Source organism: Tupaia chinensis, unplaced genomic scaffold, assembly GCF_000334495.1.
Source record: "Tupaia chinensis unplaced genomic scaffold, TupChi_1.0 Scaffold000335_1, whole genome shotgun sequence".
NCBI classification, from domain to species: Eukaryota; Metazoa; Chordata; class Mammalia; order Scandentia; family Tupaiidae; genus Tupaia; species Tupaia belangeri.
The window spans coordinates 2,304,155-2,327,276 of record NW_006159829.1 but is presented as its reverse complement, the minus strand read 5'-3'; the positions used below and the strand labels follow the sequence as shown (position 1 = coordinate 2,327,276).

The following is a 23,122-nucleotide window of genomic DNA, read 5'->3' as shown; positions in this document are numbered from 1 at the left end:
CTAATACAGAAGACAGAAAACAGAAAAAAAGAAAAGGAAAAAAAAACTGGGAGGAAACTGAAACTGTAAAAGATTAAAGCACAGCAAATGACTCAGCAGGTCCAAGCCAGCCAGACCGTAGGCCAGCAGCCAGCAGCCAGCAGCCAGCAGCACTGATGGCCAAGTCCACCCACAGGGCAGAACCTGCGGAGCTGGTCACACTAACTGCACACAAAACTGGGGGTAAAGAAGAAAAAGGCCAAACAAAGATGGAGGCTGGGTGAAGGACATCTATCCTGCAACAAATTCACTCTATGCCTTTATATGACCCCTCTCCCCAACCCAGAAGACGACTCTGGAAAAAGCAATGTTTCAGACAGAAGACAACCTGACGAGGCATACCAGGGGTGGGTTTAGTCACTGAGTACACATTCTAGCTCCCACCCCACCTTCTGCACACTCAGCTCCCAGAATTCAGGTAGCTGGATCTTTACCCTGAAGGAAAGAGACTGTTAGACCATCTATCCTTATTAGGGATTCTGATCGGCTAAAGCAAAGACCTAAAGATACCAACACTGAGGATTTCCCAACAGATGGCCTGTCCAGAATCTTTTTTTTTTTTTTTTTGGAGAGATTTTTGCTATAGGGCACGTGTGCTGGCCAAGACAGACAGAAAGAGACAGAGAGACAGAAAGCGAGAAATCAGCCCCCACGGGGGATGGCCACGCCGCAATCCCTTCTCCTCCATTCACCTCTCAGGATCTTGGGCACGCACGCACGCACACGCACCCAGCGTGAGTTTAATTAAGGCACTGGGTCTGGGACTCGAATCATGGTCGACTACTTGGGAGTCCAGCGACATGGCCATTACGCTAACTGCTGGTCCCCCCAGAATATCTTGATACAAAACAAAGTCAAAAGGCCTTACATCCATGTGCTTAAAGTGTCCAAAGAACTTCTTGATTCACCACTAGGAAATAATTACCAGACAAGTGAGAAAAGCCTCTTACATAAAAGAGACCCACACAGACAGGGGGGAAAAAAAGGGTGAGTGGGTGGGATAAGACCTGGAAGAAACAAATGATGCCAACAATCAATAAGCCTGAGATACAAAGATCATGTAGTCATAAAGAAGAGGAGACCGTGGCTCTCCGCTCTTCAAGAGGAGCCCGTGGCTCTCCGCCCTTCCCCGTTCAACAGACAGCCACATCTACTGGTGCAGGGCTAGCCATCCTGGAGCCATGAGGGTGAGGTAAATGGATTTGACCATATTGGGCATCTGGTCACCACGGTTGCCTTTAACCCTGGCAAAGTAGAAGTTCTCGCCATCAACAATCCCTTCATTGACTTAAACTACATGGTCTACATGTTCCAGCATGATTCCACCCATGGCAAGTTTGACGGCACTGTCTAGGCTAAAAACAGGAAGGTTGTCATCAATGGGAGGTCCATCACCATCCTCCACAAGCAAGATCCCACCAACATCAAATGGGGGTGACGCTGGTGCTAAATATGTTGTGAAGTCCACCAATGTCTTCACCACCATGGAGAAGGTTGAGACTCTCTTGAAGGTGGGGCCAAAAGGGTCATCTCTGCCCCTTCCGCCGATGCCCCCCCCATGTTTGTGTGGGCGCGAACCACAAGAAGTATGACAGCTTCCTTAAGACTGCCAACAATGCTTCCTGCACCATCAGCTACTTAGCACCCCTGGCCATGGTCATCCACGACAACTCTGGCATTGTGGAGGGACTCATGACCACAGTCCATGCCATGACTGCCACCCAGCAGACTGTAAACGGCCCTTCAGGGAAGTTGTAGCATGATGGCCATGGTGCTGCCCATAACATTATCCTGGCATTGACTGACACTGCTAAGACTGTGGGCAAGGCCATTCCAGAGGTGAACAGGAAGCTCACAGGCATGACTTTTTATGTCCCCACCCTGCAACATGTCCTAGTCACAGACCTGACATGCCACCTGGAGAAGGCTGCCAAATATGATGAGAAGGTGATGAAGCAGGCATCGCGGGCCCCCTGAAGGGTATCCTGGACTACACCAAGGACCAGATTGTCTCTGGTAACTTCAACAGTGATACCCATTCCTCCACCTTTGATGTTGAAACTGGCATTGCCCTCAACAACCACTTTGGCTAGCTCATTTCCTGGTATAACAATGAATTTGGCTGTAGCAACAGGGTGGTAGACCTCCTGGTTCACATGGTTTCTGAGGAGTAGAACCCCAGACCACCAGCCCTAGCATTAGGACGAGGACAAGAGAAGTTCTTGGCTGCTGGGGAGGCCCTGTTCCCATTCAGTCCACATCACACTGAGAATCTCTCCTCCTTGACACATTTTCCATCCCAGACTCCCTGGAGAAGGGGAGGGGCTCAGGGAGCCCTACTTATGAACCATCAATAAAGTACATTGTATCAACCAAAAAAAAAAAGAAAGAAAAGGAAAAGGAAAAAGAAATATAAACTATTTTGAGGCTTTGATTCTTATTTATTTTGTTTAGTTTTGTTTTGCCATAGGGCACATGCACTCACCAGGGACAGATAGATAGAGATAGTAAAAGAGAAAGTAAGAAATCATTCCTCAGGGGGAATGGCCACGCCACAATTCCTTCTCCATTCTCCTCCTGGACTTTGGGCAGGCACGGAAACACACCCAGCATGATTTTCAAGTCACCAGGTCTAGGACTTGAGCCATGGTCGGCCATGTGGGAGTTCAACACCTTAACCACCACGCCACCTGCTGGTCCCTAGATAGCTCTTTAGGACCAAAAAACAAAAACAAGAGAGAAAGAGAGATACTGTATAAGGCAGATTATTACTGCATTCCCCCCAGCACCAGAGAGAGCCAATTATCCTGTATCATTCACTGAAAAAGTTCTCCTTCTTCATTGCTCTACAGTGTCGACTTTGTCACTGATCAATCACTGATTACAATTATACCATGAGTCCACTCACATAAAACTTAAAACTAAGCACAAGTTAACCCTTATATTGAGGACACATAATAGGGAGCAAAACTATAAAAGAGAAATACTGTCACAGAAGTTAGGATGGCAATACTTAATGGAAGAGGAGAAAGAGGCTGGCACTTTTTTTGTTTTACTGAATATGGTTACACATGTGTGTATTATTTTTTAAACAAAAAGAGTGTGTGGGTCATGGTACAGTGGTAATACACTGCTCTAGAGCAGCCGACCACCATCTGAACCCCAGGTCAGTCCACCTGAAGTAGGCAGGGCACACACTCAGAATCTAAAGGTCCCCTCTTTGCCCACCCCCAACACCCTGCTAAGATGAATAAAGAGAGAAAAAAAGGAGGCTGCTCTATTCTCCTTGGAGACGGTGGGTTTCCACATATAATCTATATATTTATATTTCTACTTTGATTCTTAAAAAGATATGATCATGGGACCTGCAGTTGGCATAATAGTTATGTTACTGGACTCCCATGTAGTCAACCATGGTTCAAGTTCCAGACCTGGTAGCTTAAACTCACACCAGGCACATGTGCATGCATGCCCAAGATCCCAAGAGGAGAATGGAGTAGAAGAAACTGTGGTGTGGCCATCCCCTCGGGGGATGATTTCTTGTTTTCTGTCTCTCTGTTTCTCTGTCTTTCTGGTGAGCACACGCCCTATAGCAAAAAACTCCCAAAAAAGATGATCATGCTCATGAAAAAAGACTAGAAAAATCTTTTAAAATCCTACCCATGGTTATCCCTGGCAATTTACTGATAGCTATTTTTTGGGTGCAGCTTTTTTTTTTTTACAGGTTCTAGAATTAACGTGTATTGTTGCTGTCAGAAGAAGGAAAAACACACTATAAATGTGATTTTAATCTTAAAAAAAAGGGGGGGGGAGTGGTCCAGGGAAGAAGGAAAGGCTGAAACAACCCACCAATGCTCTGCACCAGGTGGCAAAGGGGCAAGGCATGGCCCCAGGGCAGGGCTACAGCAAAAGCTACAGATTTGCTGAGGTCACACAGAGCTTAGCTCTTCACAAACCCTCTTTACAGAAAAGAGGGCTTTTAAATGAACTGTGCCTTAAAGTTTAAAAAGCAGCAGAGTCCTGAAAAGCCCCCTGAACTCAGGTTCAAGACACCAAAATTACAGTCCTCCTTTTATCGTGTCCTGGTTTGGTCACTGTGATCAGTTCATCCATTCTCTCTGTTCACTTCCCTTGAAGATGGGAAAATAAAGTATATTTTGGTTAGCTTACAAACAGATCAAGCAGCCAACTCTATGGCCATAAAATTTCCATTTCATTTACTATTTCCCATAAATGTATCCAATTCTGAAAATAATTCAGCTACTATATCTCCCAGTGAAAACTCAACTGTAAATGCAGTGATTCCTTTAAATTTAGCACTACAGGGCCAGCCCATGGCCTGGTGGTTAAGGTGACTGGATCCCACATGACCAATCACATGGTTTAAGTCTCAGACCCAGTGGATTGAAAACGCGCCAGGTACGTGTGCATGCGTGCTCAAAATCTCAAGAGGGAGAAACCTAGCAGAAGGGATGGCGGTATGACCATGCCTCATGAGGGGTGCCTTCTCCAGCAAATGCACATGGCCCCTAGAAAACTGAGGGGGGGGGTGGGAGGCAAGAGTTTAGCACTACGACTTCAACACTCAGTCCCACCAAGTCAATACTGATCAAGAGAGCTCACCTAACAAAAACTGCTTGTAACTCGTGCCTCCCCACTCACGCACTCTGAGGAGCCTAGAAGACCCATCACACAGCACGTGTGGCTCCAGAATATTCTCCAGTCTAAGGACTAAAACAGACACAGGTTTAAAAATTGGAGGCACTACGGAGGAGGCAGAGCCCGGCCTGGCGAGATGGCACCCTCCGGGTTGCTTCGCCCCCCTCTCGCAGCTGCTGGCCCCCGCCAGGCTCCCAAGTGGCTCTCCAGCACAGTCTAAGTTCTTACTTGCGAGACCTGCCAAACAAGAGCCCCAACTGGCTGAAAGTTGGGCTGACCTTGGGCACCTCGGTGTTCCTGTGGCTCTACCTCATCAAACAACATAATGAAGATGTTTTAGAATATAAAAGAAGAAATGGGTTGGAGTACAAACACAGCATACACCACATAGTGATTGTAGCAGTTTCTCTGGATTCACCAATCCAATGATTTGTAAATGTGGGGAAAAAAAGGTATTTGTGAATTATATCAAGTTAGCATTTGTGTTTGCATCATTACATTAAAAAATGAAAATACTTGTGTTCTTCAAATAGTACATATTGTGTCATCTGGTAGAAAATGTCAGTTGTAAAGCATGATAGATGCATTTCAGTATAGAAGGTACCATCTAGTAACAGAGTCAGTGATAAAGACACATTGGTTAAACAACGAATAAAAACTTGTTTTGGAAATTAAAAAAAAAAAAAATTGGAGGCACTGTAGGTGATAAGTCTAGTGCACACATTTCCACCCTGATCTTTATTTAGGTTTTTGCCTTAGGGTATGTGCGCTCATGGCAGAGAGAGAGGCAGAGACAAGGAAAGTGAGAACCCCCCACCCCCGGCATGGCCACACTGCATTCCCTTCTCTATTGTCCTCCTAGGATCTTGGGCACACAAGCACACATGCCCCACATGATTTTCAAGTCACCGGGTCCAGGACTCGAACTGCAGTCACCATGTGGGAGTACACAAAGTGTCACTAATATCCACCCTCCTTTTGAGCACTGGGACATTGCTCTCTCATGGCGATCCTACAAATAGGCCTTTCTGGCCTCTTACCCACTTAAGCTTCCTCTGCTTGCCCCTTCCTTCATACCAAGTACTTCTAAGTACTCTCTCTTACCCTCCATAGCTTCAGCTATATCTGTCTCCTGAGGAATATTAAACTGAAATCTCCAGCACACAACTGTTGCCGAACTGTACACGGAACTAAACCACTAGTTTCCTGCCTCCTTCCCATCCCTCCCCCAGTCCCTTCTATGGCATGGGCACAATGAACTGCTCTCCTTTGAAGTGTCATGCTAGGCTGCTGCTTCTGCTGCAAGGCTCTTCCTGTTCACCCTGCCTACTCCTAATCACCATTCAAAAGTCAGTTCAAGTGGGGAACCAGCAGTTAGCATAATGGCTATGTCGCTGGACTCCCACGTAGTCGACCGCGGTTCGCGTCCCGGACCCGGTGGCTTAAAACTCACGCCAGGCGCGTGTGCCTGCATGCCCAAGATCCCGAGAGGAGAATGGAGAAGGGATTGCGGCGTGACCATCCTCCCCTGGGGGGGTGATTTCTCGCTTTCTGTCTCTCTGTCTGTCTGGCGAGTGCATGTGCCCTATAGCGAAAAAACCTCTCAAAAAAAAAAAAAAAAAAAAAAAAAAGTCAGTTCAAGTGTAACCAGAAGCTTTGCTTGACCCTCCTCCCACCTGAGACTCATGTGGATGCACGACCCCTTACACACACCCCTATCACAGCATTCACCTACTAGGCTACAAGTGGTTGACTTCTCACTCACACAACTGGAATTGCTTTGTGGAGAGGACAATTTCTCATTTAGCTATCACTTTTCAGAGCCAAATATAATGCTTGCTATAACATTAGCAATGCAACTGTAGCAATTAGACAGTAAGTTACAAATTGTATGCAATATACCACACAGGCATATGCTACAATAGGCAAGCAAGTGGGACTAGAATTCAGACATACAGGCATCAGCTGCCCTTAAAGGGTATTAACTACTCTCAGGCTGCCCTGTGGCCCAGTCATTAAGGGAGCCAGATCCCACATGGCCAGACACAGTTGGAACATACATCCCCCAAATCCCAACAGGATGGAGAGATGGAGAGAGCTGCCGCATGACCATGTACCCCTGAGAGGTGTGTGCTTTCTCTCACTCTCTCTGGCAATTAAAGAGAGAGAGCGAGCTTAAACTATTCTTTATTCCTGAGAAAACAAATATTTATCCTACATCTTCTTTCTCCTCTAAAGATGAAAAGTTCAACAACAGCTTACAGAACTTTGAGAGTCTAGCCACCACACTATCAGACATGGAACCCAAGATCTGATGATGTTTACTAGTTCATACATGCACACATGCATGTGCACACACACACACACACACACACACATATGGCAGAAAATATCCCCTTTTTTACAGTTGGTCTGGTTTGTCATTCTACAACCCGTATGTCCTATTTACTGGGTCACTGGAAAAGTCATGATGTATTCTTCTATGCAAAAATGCATCATGACTTTTCCAAAGAGGCAATATAAGCACCTCCGTGCCTATTCAAATGCTTTTTTCGAGTGCCTCCCCACCCCCACTACTCACCCTCTCCCTCATGCAGCCTCTGGTATCTACAGTTGTCTACTCTATTTCTGCGTCTTCAAATCTTTACATTTCGGCTGCAGAGTACAGACATGTGCTCTACACTGAGCAAGGACATACATGTTTGTCTTTCATAATCTGCCTTATTTTTAAAATGTGAGCCCTTTATGGATCTGTATGTCATTCTTAAGCACAGACTTACCTGTATCATTTTAATTTTAGTATATGTGCTACCAAGAAGAGCACAGAGCTTACTTTATTGCAAAAAAAAAAAAAAAAAAAAAAAAAAAATCTACAGTCTTTCCATAATACACATTTTCATGAACTTTTTGAAGATCCCTCATATATAATCAAAATCCTTAAAATTACTTTGCTCCAGATGGATGAAGAAAAATTAAACTTGGCTTATTATATAGTAAAATATATTCTTATCTCTCTGAAGCTATTCTCAGATGGATACTCCCTGCCCATTCTTTATGAATGGAGGTATTTTTAAATAAGCAATAAATAGAGCTTCAGGCTGCTCAGAGCCCTTTCCCCTTTCTAACCTGCAAACTGAACTGTTGGCCATCACCACTCTGTCTGAGCTTCATCACCATGTGGTGCTCCTCTCCTGACCTTGCTCACAGCATTCTCCTATCAAACCACAGTCCAACTCGGGCAGCCCCGTCACTCATGTCTCACTAACTCTGCCTCCCAGTACTACTTATAAACATAACTGCTTCACATTTGTGGGGTATCTGGTATGTTAGCTCTGTAACCCTCACAGCCTAAACTAGTTACTATAATTATTTCCATTTTACACAGACAGAAACTAAGGCTGAAAGAAGTTAATCAATTTTCCAAGGTCACAAAGCAAACACTAGAGACCAGGGATTGAAATACTGGCTTATCAGCACTCAAAATCACACTGCTATCTGGTTTCCCAAATTATCCGCATAATGTGACTCTTAAAATAAACATGATCTGGGCTTTCCAATGCAAGAAGGACGAAAAAGCTCTACCAAGAGCTGAGTAACACTCAATATGACATACCAGCAAATTTCAGAAATCGGACAAATGTAAGACATCTGGCAGGAATGAAGCAAGTTGGCTGAGCTCCTAGAGGAGAAAATGCCTATTGGGTGCTAACTGCTATATGAGGCTCAAAGCACCTTCCTCAACTCTTAACAACCTAACAATTTTTGTCAGCTATAAAGTACTCCACTCTCCCAAACACAGGCCATTTCATATGGGTCTCCCTTTTTCAAAGCTCAGTCTACCAATAGTTTCTGCACTTAGACAAGCTGTAACCTGTATTCTGAAAGAACACAAGTCAGAATTAACTTCCCGAAAAATAAAGAATGTATATGTGATTATGAAAATCATCCAGGCAAACAAAAGCTCCCTTATGCTTCAAAATAACTTCCTAGCCAAAAATATTTTAATACTAGACTGTGGAGCGGCTAGGGGAGAGATACTGGTCTTGTTTATCTCTGGGCCAGTGCTTGGCAGGTTACCATCTAACTGGTACTAAGCCACTCAGTAAATGATTACATTATGGGAAAAGAAGCTGTACAGTTACTGAATTTTGAAAATACAATATTAACAACACTAATAATAAACTGCTCATTTTGTATGCAGACCGAGTAACAAGTGTTGGGTTGTCGGAAAAATCATGACATGTTTTTCCATGCAAAAATGTGTCATGACTTTTCCAGCATCCCGTTATAAACTGCTTTCCAGTTTATACATCAACAGAAATCAGGAAAAGATGGGGAGGAGCCTTTAAGTTCCCAGAGCTGAAATAATTACACTGTCAGGAACTATATTTGCTGAACATCAGGCTGATTCTGTCTTAAAAGGTAAGTTTTTTAATTATTTATATGAGTAGCATGTGCTAAGAATTGTGTGTTATACCACATTTATGGAAGTTATGATAATCTCTACTTAACAGATGAGAAAAAAGATTTAGAGAGGTTAAATAACTTAGAGATCATCATGCAGGGAACAAGATAAGCTCTGAAAAGCAAGGCAAAATGTGTCCAAGACTGTTCTTCATCACTGTTCTATACTGTGCTGCAAACAATGTCTCCATAAAATTTTATTGTGTGAAAGACTTAAAATGTTAAACACTATTCTACTGAAACCAACAGGCACAGTCAATACATTTAAGATGAGGTCATCGTTCAATCATACTAAGCAACTATCAATAGTTGCTATCATGGTATTTGATAAGGTGATGCTGTCTACCTGAGAAAGACATCAAAAAGAAGAACTAAGGGAGGAAACTCCAAAAGAAGGATCCATCTGTGAATCAAAGCCAAAAAGTAATTCAGAGAAGCAGCTCCTGTAGGAACCAGGCCAGATACCTGTCAAAGGACATGAATCATTTGGGCACCCTGGCCCAGCTAAACCTGGAGACCACTGAGTGATGGAAGCAAAACGAAGGGCTCCAAGCCGAGCAGGACGAAGCAACTAGAAAATCACAGAAGCTACTTGATGACTTTGGAACATAAACAGAAGCAGGTAGATTAGAGAAGACGGATATTCAAACCACCACCAAATCGGCAGATTTAAACAAAACCCAGAGTCTCCTAACAGAATATACAAAATGTAAAGGATACAATCCAAACTCTCTTAGCATAGGAAGAACAGGGAAATCTCAACTCTATGTGAAAAAGAATCAAGATAAGCCAACATCAAGATGACATAAATGTTAAAATTATCCCACAAAGACTTCACAGCAGCTATTAAACAAATAGTCCTATAAACAAGCACACATACACGGACACACAAATACACAAGATACTCCATTATCACAAATTCTTCTCTTCCCTGGCTCTGGCTCCCTCCCCTCCACCAAAACTTCTCTATGCAAGTTATCAATGACCTCCACACTCCTTCACCCAGTGGAAGATATTCAGGTATTACTTGGCCTGTCAACAGCAACAAACAGCTCATCACTCGCCAACAGGGTCACCACAATGCAATCCTCCCCCAACCCGAAGTCAGCAAGGATCACAGACATGCCACATAGACACACCTGCCATGTTGAGGAAGCCTCAGAACCAACCAGGAGCCTTCCCACAGGGTCTCCCGCATAATGCAACAGTGCCTGTCCCACTTGTGGGTGGACCAAGGAAAGTTCACTTTAAGTGCTATCTCAATGCTAACTCTAGCTCAGATCTCTCTTCCAAAATCCCAACTTGTATATCCAGGTGCTTAAGGTGCTGTGTCAGACTGACTTGTTCACCCTGCACCACTGCCATGCTAGCCTGTGCATCACAGAGAAGCTGGGACTGCATTTCCCAGAAACCCCTTCCTGCTGCAACTCGGAATTAATATTAAGAGGCGCTGGTGCGAGGCCAGCAGGTGGTATAGCAGTTAAGGCACTGGATTCCCACATGGCTGACCACTGTTCGAGTCCCCATACCTGTCAGCTTGAAAACCAAGCCAGGCACGTTTGCAAGTGTGCCTAAAATCCCAGGATGTGAATAAAGGAGAAGGGACTGTGACACAGTCATTCCCCCTGGAGAGTGATTTCTCATTTTCTCTCTATGTTGAGCGCATGCACCCTATGGCAAAATCCTTTTAAAAAGTGGGGGGAGGCAGCAGTTAGCATAGCATAATGGCTATGTCACTGGACTCCCATGTAGTTGACCATGGTTCAAGTCCTGGACCCAGTGGCTTAAACTCACACCGGGTGTGTGTGTTGTGTGTGTGTGTGCCCAAGATCCCAAGAGGAGAAAGGAGGAGACGGGATTGTGGTGTGGCCATCCCCCTGGGGGGGTGATTTCTCACTTTCTGTCTGTCTCTCTCTGTCTTTCTGGCCAGAGCACGTACCCTATAGCAAAAACCTCTCCAAAAAAAAAAAAAGGCACAGTAATGAAAGAGAACATTAGTCTTGGGGAGGGGAGGGTAGAACTCCTCTACTTTAGCCACTAAGCCTAGAACAACTTCTGAGAATTCTCCCTGGCTTCTGATCAAGACCTCAGGAGCAAACCCACTTTAACTACTGAAAACAGAGGTGCTCTAACTGCCAGTACCACGACAGAAGACCAAGCCTGTGGGGCGTGCTCACTACACACCTGCTGCCGTGACTTTGAGGTCTCCTAGCACTTCCAACAGTAGTGAAGGATTCCAATTCCTGTACTAAGTTTGTAGAGCAGCTTCTGTTTTACTGGCCAAACCCTGATGGATACATCAGGACCAGCTTCTACATCCTTAAGACAAATGAAACCACCAAAATAAGCGAATAAAATACCCAACAGTTATCTAAGGTTAGGTACTGACCTGCTCCTCTGCACCTTCGTTATAGAGATATCTCCCACTCTCTCCCATCCAATCTAGTCAGCAAATAATGTCAGCTCTTCCTGCCAAATCTACCCAGAAACTGTCCACTTTGTTCCATGTCCACCAACACCATCCTAACTTGACACACCATCATGTTCATCCAAACAATTGAAACGGCCACCTGACAGGTCCCTTGCTTCTGCCCCAACTGCTCTAGGGCCTACTGTCAACCCGGCAGACAAATCAAATCTAAATCAGATGCTGTCAGTTCTCTGCTCAAACCACAATGATGATGAACTATGTTTGACTGCAACAGACAAAGAAATGGGTGAAGAAAAAGTACATTTGTTTAAAACTTAAGACTTTCCTGTCTCTTGGTCTTTCCTAGTGAGCACATATGCCCTCTGGCAACTAAAAAAGAAAAACTATTAGACTTTGAGTGAGAACGGTTGCTCTAGGAGTCGAATGTATTTGGAACATCAATTGTTAATTAAAAAGTAAAGCAGACTGGGACCAGCAGAGGGTGTAATGGTTAGGTTGCTGGATTCCCACATGGCCAACTGCAGTCAACACCTGGAAATTCTTAACTGGCACGCATGTGTGCGTGCCCAAAATCCAGACAGGAGAGTGGAGGGGAAGAGACTGCAGTGTGGCCATCTCCCTAGGGCGTGATTTCTCACTTTCTGTCTCTCTGTCTCTCCAGTGAGCCTACAACACCCTGTACCAAAAATCTCTCTCTTAAAAATAATAATAAAGGGAACCAGCAGTTAGAGTAATGGCTATGTCGCTGGACTCCCACGTAGTTGACCGCAGTTCGCGTCCCGGACCCGGTGGCTTAAAACTCACGCGGGGCGCATGTGCGTGTGTGCCCAAGATCCCGAGAGGAGAATGGAGGAGAAGGGATTACAGAGTGACCATCCCCCCTGGGGGGGGTGATTTCTCGCTTTCTGTCTCTATGTCTCTCTCTGTCTGGCTAGTGCACGCGCCCTATAGCAAAAACCTCTCCAAAAAATAATAATAATAATATTAATAATAAAAAAAAGGGCAGATGATTTTGGTTTTCCTTAGCTATTGATTAGATGACAGATGTTACTAAGAATGCTCTGTTGTTTATTCAGGGAGTCAACATTGAGTTTTAACTGACTGAAGAATTAGCCTCTAAGGATAGTCTATATGAAACTACAGGTAATATTTTCAGGGACTAGCAGATGGCATAATGGTTACATTGTGGACTCCCACATGGCAGAGTCTTTTGAGTCTTGGACCTAGCAGCTTCAACCTCAGGGAAGGCGCATGTGCGTGCATGCCCAAGATCAAAAGAAGAGAATGGAGGAGAAGGAACTGTGGTGTGGCCAACCCCCTGAGGGGTGATTTCTTGCTTTCTGTCTGTCTCTGTCTCTGTCTCTGTCTCTCTCTCTCTCTCGGGTGAACGCATATGCCCTAAAGCAAAAATCTCTTTTTTTTTTTTTAAAAAAAGAGTATTTTCAAAGTAGCTGAGAAAACACTGACTCAGTACAACCGGAAGCAAAATCTGCTAAGATGGATTACAACTAATGACAGTAAAAATACGGAGAGAGCAGAGAAATGATTAACTATACAAACTTACAAAGATTATGAAAATATGTTTAAAACCTAGGGTTATTCCCTGTAATATTCATCAGCAAGTAGTACCTGTAGCAACAACAGCGAATTTAATCAACTCTTGTGGACTTGACCACTCTCAGCTCCTTGAATTTTTATCAATTAAAATCTGTATATCCTGACTTCTACCACAAAGCAGTTAAATAATTTGTTAGATTTTTATAACTTTTTGACCTCAGCCAAGATAGAAATTTTTCTGAAGAATAGAACCTCCCTCACTTATAAGTGCCATCAAATGCTGAACAGCTTAGAAAAGTGGTTTTTGCTACAGACTTGATAATGTTTCTTAATGAATTCATCTTAAATTTACAAGGCAAAACAAGTACTTACATGAGGAACTTACACTGAAGTAAAGTCATTTCAATGACAGCTAACATTTGAATCGCAAGTAATGTCAAGCTTCTTTATGCTGTCAAAAGTTAAAACAAAAAGAGTTCATGCAAATTTAGTTTGGGTTTTTTTTTTTTTTTTAGTTAAAATGAGTTCTAGCACCATCTTTCAAACCCTGATACAAATACAAGGAAAATTTACATATTTTAAAATCCATTTAATTATACAACTGAGGTGCTTCCATCTAACCACTAGTTATGATTAACCTGCAATGTAATAACATGCTAAAAGGCAAACATCAAGAAGAACCAAACAGAACTCTATAAAAGCCTTCCAAGCGCTGAATATGCTCGATTAAGCAATATACTCCTGGACTAGCATCAGTATTCTTGAGAACCTATCAGTGTGAAGACGTTTTCAAAGATGAAATATGCAAAATCTCCTAGCAGAACAGAATTAAGAGATGGACATTTGTAACTGATTTTGATAATAGGGACACTGACTTTGAACTGCAATCAAGCAAAATCTTATCCACCCCCTCCTTCCCTACAAAAAGTCTATTCTTCTCATTAGTAGATCTGTATTATAAAAAAATTATACTCAATGATTATTATTACATTTTTAATTTTGTTAATGAAAATTTGTGGAAATTTGTTTTCTCTTATGCAGAGTCTTCAAAAAGTTCAAGGGCAATGTGTATTATGAAAAAAAAAAACTGTCACAAATTAAAAAAAATGTTTTCTTGTGCCAAAGTGAATTCATGCTTCAATTTTATTTTCTATTACCATATTGAAGTCCCCCCTTGTAGAAGCACCTACATAATATCCATACTTTGATTACTACTTCAGAAAAACTAAAATATTTACCACTTTACAGAGAAGTTCACCAATTTGTTTTTTTTTCTTTTTTTTGGAGAGGTTTTTGCCATAGGGCACGTGCACTCGCCAGAGAGACAGAGAGATAGAAAGCAAGAAATCACCCCCCAGGGGGGATGGCCACGCTGCAATCCCTTCTCCTCCATTCTCCTCTCGGGATCTTGGGCACGCACGCACGCACACGTGCCCGGCCTGAGTTTTAAGCCACCGGGTCCAGGATGCGAACCGCGGTCGACTACGTGGGAGGTCCAGCGACATAGCCATTACACTAACTGCTGGTCCCACCAATTTGTTTTTTAAAAAGGAATTATTTTATTTTTATTTATGATCACCCTTTAATTTGACCAGAGAGAAACAGAAACAGACAGAGGAGAACTGAAAAAGAGAGCTGCCAGGTCCAGGATTCGAACTGCAGTCGGCCGTGTGGGAGTCCACCATGTCACCAGCTGGCTCCACCAAGCCCTGTTTTAATCAACTCAAACTCCAGGTCTTCTGCACACAAGTACCATTAAGCCATTTTTTGCCCATCTTTAACTTTGTCAGTTTTCTTTTTTAAGTCTGCCATTTTACATATATTCCTGATAAATTTTACCTTATGAGTCTAATATTTCATTACGACCTGTCTAAACATTTAAAATGCTAATTCTAAAAATGAGCTGTCTCCCAGCATGTCTCCTGCTCTTTATTCAAATCCCTGACAGAAACATTAGGACAGTGTCGAATACGACACTCCTCCGGAGGGGTTCCTCACTAGTGTGTCAAAATTCTAATTTTTCAATTTTGTGGTAAATGATACTGCATGTAGTTGCAATGTATCTTTCTACCTAAAAGCAAAAAAAAAAAAAAAAAAAAAGAATTCTTACACTTGACAGAAATAATATTTTGCTTTCCTGGGCCTTAGACAATAAAAGATCAAAGCTGCCCAAAGGAAAGTTTGGTCCTTTATTTACCTGGGAACATCAGACCATGTGATACCGGCTTGATCTCCGGAGGAGCTTGGGATTCATGTTAACCATGCAGGTAGTCAGCCATGCTGTGTGGTGACCCCCAGAAAACCCAACACCAAGGCTCAGGTGAGCCTCCCTGGTTAGCAATACCCCATGCCTGCTGCCACACAGCTCTGCCAGGCAGAGCAAGTGCTGTCCCATGACAGCACCTAGAGAGGACCAGTGCCAGCTACTCCCGCACCTCCTGGACTCTGTCCTGTGTGCCTTCCCTCTGCAATGTTACTCTGCATCCTTCCTCTGTAATAAACATTCACCCTAAGCACAGTGGCTTTTCCGAGTTCTGAGTGTTCTTTGATCACTGAACTTGCAGGTAGTCTTGGGGCTCTCTCAAACTACAGGCCCATAATTTATAACAGACTTTCACTAATGCTAGAACAGTATTTATCAACAATAGGGATGCTAGTTTAAAATGCAAGCATTGGGGTCAGTGGGTGGCATGGTGGTCAAGGCACTGGACTCTTAACATGGCCAATTACGGTTCCAGTCCCAGACCCAGGGGCTTGAAAATCATACCAAGAGTTCAGCAACATAGCCATTACCAGCCAACTGCTGGTCCCTGTTTTAGTATTTTAAAACTTAGTTTTCGGGACCAGTAGTGGTGTAATGGCTATGTCGCTGGACTATCATGTAGTCGACTGTGGTTCGAGTCCTAGATCCGGTGGCTTAAATTCATACCGGGCACGTGTGCATGCGTGCCCAAGATTCCGAGAGGAGAATGGAGGGGAAGGGATTGCAACGTGGCCATCCCGCCTGGGGGGTGATTTCTCACTGTCTGTCTTTCTAGCAAGCACATGCACCCTATAGCAAAAATCTCTCAAAAAAAAAAACTCTAAAAAAAAAAAAAAAAAAAAAAACTTAGTTTTCAGTAACTTACAGTATTTTAAAACTAAGTCATGGCTTGGTGGTTAAGGTAACTGTATACCATGCGGCTGACCACACGATTCAAGTCCTGGGCCCAGCAGTTTAAGATACACTGCTGGGTGTGTGTGCATGCATGCCCCAAATCGCGAATGGAGGGAGAGATGAAGATGGGACTGCAATGTGACCACAATGTGGGGGAGAGGGTGCTTTCCCCTCTCCCTCTATCTCTGGCAAGTACATGTACTCTCTACCAAAAACAAACCAAAACAAAAACTTAGAAGATATATATTGGGTTGTTGGGAAAGTCGTGACGCATTTTTACATTAAAAAAATAAAAATCACATCATAGGGGACAACAGTTGGCATAGGTTAAGGTGCTGAACTCCCACACAGCCAACCATGGTTCGTTTTCCACATCTGGAGGCTTGAAACTCATGCCAGGAACATGTGTGTGCATGCACAAAATTCTAAGAGAAGAATGGCAGAGAAAGGATTGCACCATAGCCATCCTCCCTGGGGAATGATTTCTTGCTTTGTCTCTCCTGCAAGAGTACACCCCCTAGCAAAAAAAATTTCTCTAATCTCTGTTAAAAAAAAAAAAAAAAGAAAGAAAGGAAGGAAGGAAGAAAGAAAGAAAAGAAAAACACATCATACCTTTAGGACAACTTAAGAATATGCAAGTTGGTCAATCCTCAAATATCTAAAGTAGTGTGGAAGTAAGCAAGTGACTGGAAACTACGAATTACTTGAATTGAAAAAGAGTTTAGGCATGGGACCAGCAGTTAGCGTAATGGCTATGTCGCTGGACTCCCACGTAGTCGACCGCGGTTCGAGTCCCGGACCCGGTGGCTTAAACTCACGCCGGGCGTGTGTGCATGCGTGCCCAAGATCCCGAGAGGAGAATGGAGGAGAAGGGATTGCGGCGTGGCCATCCCCCCTGGGGGGTGATTTCCTGCTTTCTGTCTCTCTCTGTCTGTCTGGCGAGCGCACGCGGCCTATAGCAAAAACCTCTCAAAAAAAAAAAAAAAAAAAGAGTTTAGGCAGTAGATTCCATCATGTTCATTTCTTTTTTATTTTTTAAATATACATTATTTACATTTAATTAATATACATCCTTACAGTATACATGGTTTTTTCCAGCACAAATACAGTGCATATCAGTAACAGCAAAGACACTACCATAAACATTATCACCAGCAACTAACTTTTCATTTCTACGTCAACACATCCACTTCTTAGCACATTGACTGTTTCAATCTTCTGTCTATCAAGTGCAGTCATTTGCTCCGTAAGGATGTTTGGGTCAACCAGTAACAGCATCCACAATGGTGGTCCCATGAGGAGTGTATAGGCTAACTCTCTATAGCCAAGGTACACAGTGGACTGTACCATCCAGGTTTATGTAAGTACACTCTAGGGTACTTGCACAATAATAAAATCAGCTAACATTTCTCAGAACGTATTCCTGTTGAAAAGTTGCACATACTGGAAAGCTGAATTTTATAAGCTGTGTTCACATGCTTCTTGCCTGCAATAGTCACAATGAGCTAAAGGTCAAGACGGCGAAGACAACGAGAGCTCTCCCCGCTGACTTACCATCGAATGGTCATTTACTTTCTCTGGTTATTTCCTTACCCCTAGAGAGCTCTAGACCCTAGATGTGTATTTGTCCCTAAAATTTTAGATTACTTGAAGCAACTGGAATAAAGGGGGGCAAAACCCAGCGGAAAAGTCTTAATGCTTTCTATTAAGAGGGTCAAAAAAAGAGTTTTGGAGGATAGCTGAAAATAAAATATATCAATTCTTCACTAACCACAAGCTGTCAAAAATTAATTCATGGGCCAGCTGGCAGTATGGTGGAGAGGGCAGCTAGATCCCATAGGGCCAACTATACAGCTAGTCCCAGACTCAGCAACTGAAAAATATGCCAGATGCATGTGTGTGTATGCTCAAAATCCCAAAAGGAGGGAGAGATGGGGAAGAGGGAACTGTGGCATGACCATCCCCCATCGGGGTGCTTTCTCACTCTCTCACTGCCTCTCTCCTACAGGGCATACACCTTCTATCAAATTAAAACAAGTTCATATGTAAACGACTTGCATTTAAACTAAGTTACTTCTGCTATCTTCATTTTTCAACTCAATTCCTGAGTATACAACTAATGCTACTTTTTCCAAAGCAAAAAGCGAAATTGCCACCTAAAATTTGCTATGGCCTATGCAGAGTAGATTCAGATTCGAGACTTCCGCCTATGCCAGGATCGCAATTATTCCCAGTTTGAAATCCAGGAGTGAAAGTCGAAATGGTCTAAGTTTTCACTTCTGAGCTCTGTATCATGGCTGGATTCCATTATTTCTTACATCTTTTGTCATTCATGACACTTTGCCTTTTTTTTCTTTTTTTTTTTTTTTGACACTTTGTTCTTAACAAAAGTCACAATTTTTTTTCAACAGGAAAGGAGAAGCTCTCAGAGGTAGCTCCATCTCCAATTTCTCCTCTAAGTTTTACCATATTAGGGGCGGCTATCTCTCACCAAGTTCACCAGGTCTCTGCAGGGACTGTTATCTGTAGTCTCTAAGAAGTCCCACATTACACATAATAATGAAGACACCAATATGAACCAATCCAGTGTGGACTCCAGAACACCAGTTTAACCTGTCTGATGCTCCTATTTCAACAACTGACTCCTCAGCTGCCCTGTTTCTCCTGCTCGTGTTTATCTGAGAGCTGACAACACGACTTAGGCACTCTTTTACAACGCATTATTCAGGCATTTCTAACCTGACTGGGGGAACTACACTTGTTTTTGGTGTACATACTACTTAAAAGTGATGCCATTCCTCACAGCCACGTGACTATGAAGATGAGCTTGATAGGCCACAGCTTCAGCTCTGCTTGCTGTTCAACAGCATGCTGAACACATTCTGCACCAGACAGAGCCCCAATATCGGGCTGCCTTCTACGAATCAAATATAGACTTTGCCTTCAGGGCCAGGTGGTGGCATAGCAGTAAAATGCTATGTTCTGTGAGGCAGACCCATGTGGGAAGGTTACCGGTTCACACAGAGAACTCTTAGCATGCCAAGCACATATGTCCACATGATCCAGGCTGGCTGAGGCTGGGAGTGGATCACGGCATTAAGATCCTGTTGGGATGAGCTCGCTCTCACTTGCACGCACATTTCACTCTTTCTCTCTCTTTCACTCATAGAATATATAAATTTAAAAAAAAAAAATCTTGTTTTATCTGCTGGGAGACGGAGGAGAAGCCAGGAAAAACCATTCAATTCACCTGCTGGTCGATAAAGAGTTCAGCTGTGGAAACAGCTGCATATGTTTGCATTTTACTTGGCAGCTTGGAATGCACTGCATGTAAAGGGCAACTCCCATGATGCGAATGGTTAGCGTCCCCTTACCACCACAAACTTTTGCAGTACACCAGCTATGTGCCAGGCAACACCAAGGAGGGTTCCTCCCGGTTAGACAGGCTCCTTCTGATTCTCCCGTGAAAGTTCTAGCATCCTCTCCTCAGGGAAAACAACTCTCATACACAATTCTGCTTACAATTTCAGGGGGCCATGAACTTAGGACAGAACATGCCCTCCTCAAAACAACTATTTGCTGGGACCAGCAGTTAGCGTAATGGATATGTCGCTGGACTCCCACGTAGTCGACCGCGGTTCGCGTCCCGGACCCGGTGGCTTAAAACTCACGCCGGGCGCATGTACGTGCGTGCCCAAGATCCAGGGAGGAGAAGGGAGTGCAGTGGGGCCACCACCCAGGGGGTGATTTCTCGCTTTCTGTCTCTCTGTCTCTGTCTGGCGAGCGCACGCACCCTATAGCGAAAAACCTCTCCAAAACAAAACAAAACAACTGTTTGCTAACTAGTATGTTCCATGAAAAAAAATAATATAATCAAAAAGAACGATACCAGCAGTTGGTGTAATGGCTAAGTCGCTGGACTCCCGTGGTTTGAGTCCTGGATCCGGTGGCTTACTCACACCAGGTGCATGTGCGTGCGTGTCCAAGAGCCGAAGAGGAGAATGGAGAAGGGACTGCGGTGTGGCCATCCCCCCACCACCCCCAGGCGGGGTGGGGGATTGGGGGGATGGGGTGCGGTGATTTCTCGTTTTCTGTCTCTCTGTCTTTCTGGCAAGCGCAGGTACCTGATAGCAAAAACCTCTCCAAAAATAAATAAATAAATAAATAAAATAAAAAAGAGCTTCAAGAATTCATCACCAAAGGAGAACTCTAGGAGCCATCCTAGAATTACCCTGGACTCACTCCCTCCCAACCCTGCCATTTCATTTTCTTGGCCAAAGCCTGCAGATTAATTCTGAAATAGGCTTTAAACCAATCCTTTCTCTCCGCTTCTCTAGTCATACCCTTCCTTAAGGCCTTCTTCATCTACTTATACAACGTAATTACATAATTAAAGAAACACACAAACTGTTAAATAGGACCTCTGAACTAACTAGGACCTCTGAACTTTGCCCTTTTCGCTTTCCGAGCTCCAAGAAAGGCAAGCTACTTCCTTAAGGACAAACCTTTGGTTCCTTTCCCCATTCAGTGTGAATCACTGTCAGACCTTCCTCACTGATCCTGAAGGCTCTAGTCCAGCCATCCTCCTGCCATTGAGATCCGTGTATAGTTCTAGGTCATGAAATAGTGTGTATCAGAATTGAGTGCAAACCGATTTGCCCTTGCCTAATACATGCTGTATTTCCTCCCTGAGCTAACCTGACCCATACTTCAACCAAGATAAAAATCTTCAGTTCTAAAAAAGAGCCCAGCCTCTCATATGGTCATGCCTTTGCATGTGAATGGAACGCCCTTGCCGACTCCTATCTTCCACTGTACTAACTTCTACAAAAGGGCCCCACATCTGGTCCACAGCCAGTTTCTGTATAGTTCCTAGGCTAAGAATGGTTTTAGTTTTAAAGATGCTTAAGGGAAAAATTAAAAAGGAAAGAAAGACTATATATATATGTGATGAGCCATATACATGGCCTGCAAAGCCTCAAGTGTTCACTGATGCACCTTATCAGAGAAGTCAGCCAGCCCTAGCACAAGGATCACTAGGGACTCCCCCTCCGGGTTCTCAGAGCGCATCGCTATACCCAATCACGGAGCTGCATTAGTCTCGCTCCCCCACATGGCCACACTCCCTGGGGGTAATACTGCGCCAGGCACAAAACAGTATTTAAGAGATGCTGAATGAATTAACTGAATGAACCAGATGAAGTATAAACTGGTGAAACCTAAGTGGATGATAGCATCAGGTCTTCAGTAGAAAAACACTATGTAAGTCTACTTAAGATACTGACACCTTACAACTGGTGTGTCCCCCAAAATTCATGTACTGAAATTTGGTCCCCAATGTAATGGCTTTAGGAGGTGGTAAGATCTTTTAGAGGTCAGGCCTACCGGAGTTTCGATCATGGAGACATCGACTTCATGAGATTAGTGCTGCCTCATGACAGGGAATGAGTTCACTTTCTCATAGGTAGGAGGAGTCAGATCCTGGACAGCAAGTGGTTATAAAAATAAAAGATAGGCCAGATGGTAGCATAGCCTCTCTTAGAGAGGCAGACCCACAGCGAAGGGTGCTGGTTTACATCCAGAACCCCCCTGAGCTCACCAGCACATGTGTCCATGATGAGGGGCTGACTAAAGCTGGGGATGGACCATGAAACTGAGCCTGTTAAGAATGCTATATATTCTCTCTTGTGGAATAAATACACTTTTAAAAAAAGGACAGTGCTGTCCTCAGGTGTCTGTTACTCCCTACAGGTGTCTGCTAACCATCCTGGTGCTGTGGACCATGTTGTAACACAGAACCAGAAGCCAGTCCCATGCCAGCCTCACACTCTTGGACTTTCCAGCCACCAGAACCATGAACCAAAACGTCTATTATTTATAAATCATCCAGTGTCAGGTATTTCCATTTAGCAACACAATAATGAACTTAGACACTACTTTACAAACAGTTGTGCACATAACCTCAAAGGCTGAGATCATAAAGACTACATTTTATAGAAAAGGCCACTGAGAAGCTTGGGAATGATATAACTGACCAAAAGCCACACGTTAAAAGCAGAGAACCAATATGTGAACCTAGGTCTGTTTCTTTAAACAAATCTGCCTTTCTACACAAATTACAATACGTAAATACTTTCAATCACTAATTACTAATGCCTCAGACTTTAGGGTAAGGATAAAATTTAAATTCTGACCCATTATTTAACTTGGACTTTTTCAAGTTGATGCTACTTTTTGAAAATAAAAACAAGGGGCCAGATGGTGGTACAGGGTAACCCAATGCTCTGCAACATTGGACCCACACGGGAAGGTCCCTGTTTGGTGTACCGAGGCCTCCCTGTACACATGGGGCACGCACGCACACACACACACACCTGTGATGCCGGCTGGCTGAGGCCAAGGAGGATCCCGATATGGAGATCCTGTTGGGGTCCCTCCCTCTCCATCTGTAGAAACAAACTTAAAAAAAAAAAGAAAGAAAGAAAGAAATGGACACTCAAAATAAGCACAAGGCCAAAAGGTCTCAGAATAATCACAAATTTAAGAGTCAGTCCTTGAACAGCAACATAAAATCAAACAGCTTAATTAACAAATGCCACTGAGAGAAAAGCAGCTGCAGCCCACCACAAACCTGTCTGTCAGCCAAGCTAAACCAAACTGGCAGCTGAAGTAGGCCCTTGCCTGTAAGCTTCAGCTTGAGTAGAACAGAGTCCAAAGTGGTAATGTAAATAACACAAATGTTTCCAGAGGCAAAAAAAAAAAAAGAAAGAAAAAAAAAAAAGAAAAAGAAATATGAAATGTAAGAAACTTCTATT

General features: G+C 43.5%; 1 protein-coding gene and 2 pseudogenes across 10 annotated transcripts in view; 2 read left to right on the top strand and 1 right to left on the bottom strand.

The window, feature by feature from the left end:
* The window catches only part of PTK2 (protein tyrosine kinase 2), a 291,358-nt gene extending 268,661 nt beyond the window's left edge, over positions 1-22,697 (bottom strand). For 8 of the 10 annotated variants that reach the window (XM_014589190.2, XM_006152112.3, XM_006152113.3 and 5 more), the window contains exons 1-2: positions 22,682-22,697; positions 13,523-13,601 (exon numbers count right to left, since the gene is read on the bottom strand). The gene's annotated coding sequence lies outside the window, so the exon portion shown is untranslated. The remainder of the gene's footprint in view (positions 1-13,522; positions 13,602-22,681) is intronic. The other 2 variants (XM_027773308.1, XM_006152117.3) reach the window with 1 other exon arrangement.
* LOC102485751 (glyceraldehyde-3-phosphate dehydrogenase-like) lies at positions 88-2,016 on the top strand (annotated as a pseudogene).
* LOC102468048 (NADH dehydrogenase [ubiquinone] 1 subunit C1, mitochondrial pseudogene) lies at positions 4,835-5,127 on the top strand (annotated as a pseudogene).
* Positions 22,698-23,122: the final 425 nt, after the last annotated feature.